The sequence below is a fragment of the Adiantum capillus-veneris genome, chromosome 6, assembly GCF_014529385.1.
Source record: "Adiantum capillus-veneris isolate H3 chromosome 6, ASM1452938v2, whole genome shotgun sequence".
Taxonomy (NCBI): Eukaryota; Viridiplantae; Streptophyta; class Polypodiopsida; order Polypodiales; family Pteridaceae; genus Adiantum; species Adiantum capillus-veneris.
In genome coordinates this window covers 84,441,431-84,445,128 of record NC_140936.1, presented here as the reverse complement: position 1 = coordinate 84,445,128, position 3,698 = coordinate 84,441,431, and the positions used below count along the sequence as shown (strand labels likewise).

General features: G+C 49.5%; 1 pseudogene; it reads left to right on the top strand.

Annotated features, from left to right (window-relative positions):
• The first annotated feature begins 1,679 nt into the window (after positions 1 to 1,679).
• LOC147455806 (uncharacterized) lies at positions 1,680 to 3,325 on the top strand (annotated as a pseudogene).
• The last annotated feature ends 373 nt before the right edge of the window (positions 3,326 to 3,698 follow it).

Below are 3,698 nucleotides of genomic sequence, written 5' to 3'. Positions count from 1 at the left end.
CCATGCTTGATTGCTTTTTGCACTTCGGAACGCTTGTGTTTGCAGTATTCGCGCATTCGAATCTTCATCAGGTCTTTATTGAAGCGCTGATCCCGTGTTGGAACGGGAAACTCATCATGAAGTATGCTGATGACTCTGGCTTTTAAATCACTTGGTACTTCACTCCATTTGTTTAGTATGTAGTGTCTAAACAGCTGAGAGCAAAGACCACGCATGCGCGAGATCACCTTCTTGCCGTCATCATCCATGATGATGCCGCCGCTGAAGTCGACGGAGTAAGGCAAGCCCTCTAGCCGGTGACGCGTGAACCTGGGTGTCCCGGCAAGGGTCTCTAGTGGCGTGCCGATGGGGGTACGGACGTCAGGTGTCTCCACCGGCGTCTGGGCCCCGAAGCGAGGAGTGTCGAGTGGGGTGGCTCCTGGCGGAGTAGGTAGAGGTGTGTAGCTGCTAGGAACAGTCAGCCGCGCAAAACCTAGCGTAGAGGGCGATGCTGTGGCTGGTGTGGGGGCGGGCAAAGAAGGGGAGGGTAAAGAGCCTCGTCGAACACGAGGTGGTATGGAGGCATCGGCGGCGGAATCCCCACAACAACTGCCACCGCCACCACTAGAGCGCCGGTGTCTAGACGAGTGTGAAGATCGTCTCGTCGACACCAAAGCTTCGGAGCGCGCCGAATGCTCCGAAAGAGAGGGAGATGCGGATGGAGTAGGAACGCGCGATGATGCGCCAGAGCGATGACGCTCCACGTACCACTGTCTCTGCTGCGGTGACAAAGAAGAAAGAAACTCCTCATCATCCATACCTGCATTAAACACACGAATATTTAAACTTAATATTGAATGAATAGAGTAAACAATGACGCAAAGATCATTAAATACAATGACGTAATGACGCATATAAATACAATGACGCAATGAATTGAGTGATAGAAGAGGCAAGTCGAAAACTCATAATTTTCAATCAAAAGATGTGAGCGCGAGTAGAAAAGAGCGTTATACACCATGGAAGGTACTTAGAGAGCCAGAGCTTTTACAACACGGAGCAAACTTGTTCAAATACAATATTTGTGGCTTTAAGAGATCTCTCTCTCATCCTCGCATAACTCAGCATAACTTCCTATATCTATATAGAGCTCTCCGTTTAAACACATATCCTCTGTTTCATTTTGTAGCTCCTCTGCATGCACCCCATATAGAGTAGTAGCATCTTGATGCTCGTCTGGCACCACCGCAGCGGCTTCGGATTGAGCATCTTCTCTAATCTCCTCCATTGATGCCGTTGTGATTGGCACATGGTAGCCTTCATACGTCCTTGCACTACGAGGGGCTACCTCTATGACGTACCACCAGTTTGATGTAGACTTTGTAGGATGAAATATTACCTGCCAGAGCCACATAACTTACATGAGAGCTTTCAAGCACATAACTTGTGAAAGGGGGATGTTAACTATTTACATACTTACTTGTTCACAATGCATGTTTGGAGAAATGATTTTCCCCGAACACTGGAGCCACCCTTCGAATTTGAGCGCTGGCCCAGCCTGGTGCAGGACTGTGAGTGTGGCTTTAATTAAACCACGACCAAGGTGTGCGTAGCACGACCTCACCTGCATATTGATATAAAATCTGAGGAGAGAAGCGTCATAAATTCTTGTCCTGGTGATCACTCGTTTACTGGACTCGATGCCACCGCGCAGAGAGGATGTCATCAAGGGGATGAGGGGGGAAGATGATTGGCAGGAGGAGAAGAATGTCGCTCATACTCTGCGCCGCACGCGTCGAGGCCTTCCGATGAAGATCATATTGTCTTCCAGCATCTGGCATGTCCTACCGCAGGAATTGGTCGAGCGTTGCCTCACCACGCTACCCGTCAGGGATCTGGTCCGCTTGAGTGTCACGTGCCGCTCCTGGCACGAAGCCATCCTCTCTCCCTCAACTCCTCCTATTGTCTCTTGGAGGCAGCAGCTACAGGCCCAATCTGTATCAATCTCGTAAGTTGCGCTCTCTCTCCCTCTCTCTCTCTCTCTCTTGCGTTTCTTGAGTCAACCTCTGATAAAATGATCTGCAGCGCTCATGGCGCCAATGCAGTACAACTGCCCTGGTTCCTCTGCGGAAAAAAACCAGAAATGGATGCTGCTCTTGGCCTGGCCAGCAAGCAGTGCGAGTGGGTGGCCTTCGACCCAAACAGCGACACATGGAACTGGATACCTGCGCCGGCAGCCATAGCAGAGTACGCTCCAGAAAGAATATTGTACGGTAATGAACTGCTAATATCGCCTATCGGTGGCAAGGGAGGCTTACTGTGCTGCGAGTTCTTCAAGGGACTGCGAAATGTGAGCGGGTGGGAGCCGCTTGTGATCAGCAAGCCCTTGACTCCCTTCTCCCGCCTCTTGCACGATGCCTTTCCACCCGAAAACGAACGTCGGCAGGTACACTTTTCGCAACGTAGTTTCGGCTCGAGGATGGCGCGGATGGATCAGCAGCAAGCGTCAGGCGATCAACGCTTAGTAGAGAACTGCCTGCTTCTGGTTCGTGTGTCGGTAGAAGAAGTGCGAGTGGAGACTTACCACCTCAGAACGCAGACAAGGCGAGAAGAGCTCTACATCGGCAACCTGTCCAATTTAAATGTCCGCATCGACAGCTTCTATTTCCATTATGATACTAGTATACGGTCAGATAGTTCAGGAGCAGCAGGCCAGCATCGACGTCGATGGCCTCGTCTCGCCCTCTTCCGGATCTGTCGATATGACCTTGATCCATGGATAGACTTGTATGAGGGTGCAGCAACTATGTCAAAAATATATATGCCTACCACGTTGCTCTCCAACATTGCTGGCCGGCGGGGCATCTCGCAGGAGCTTCGCTTTCACATGGTGCAGCTGGACGAGCATTTGTTCGTCGTGGCTCTCCAGCTTGTACTTAATCCAAAGCGCCCTCAAGAGGATGGTGATCAGCTAATTGCACGCGGTGCCAGCATTAGCGCCGCAGCAGCGCCTACCTCCACCTTATTACGCTTCCACATCTTTCAGCTTGACTTTGCTACCCATGGTTGGATGGCTATAGACGGGGCTGCTTTTGACACCAATCTTCGAAGCCTCCCACGTAAGTCCGCCTGCATCGCTAGCTGTAGCCAAGTGCTTCTGCTGGCGGGTGCTTCTCTGTATCTGTACCATTATACAACAAATGGTTGGCGCATCATTCCTCCTTGTATAGGGCCGGGTTCCTCAAAGAGGAGGGTGGGCATCGCCTCTTTAGGATGTGCGTTCGATGCTAGCTTTGATGGAAATGTTCCACCGCTGCCTCAGCCTCAGCCTCCTCCCCACGATTGAAACTGACTAGTTCTTATTCATTTTGATCCTTTTTGGCCTGGTTAATGTTGGTTTTTGTAAGCAAAAGATTTTGATTGGTGAATGCCATAGTGGTCACATATTGTTAAGAATTTCGAGTATTCAAACACTTAAGAACTTTTTAAATGAGTGGACACTATTATCTTATTATCTTAATGCATTGTCTTAAATTCATGGCCGGACTGTCTTACTCAAGCAGCAAAGTCCCACTCTTGCTGTCTTGTTCTGTACAATAAGAAGAGGGGTAGTGCTAGATAGAATGTTGATGTCTAAGAATTGTGGACTAAATATTTTATGAAAATTTTCTCAAGGTGATCTAACCTATAGATTGGTTGTCAATGTTGATGAAAGGCCT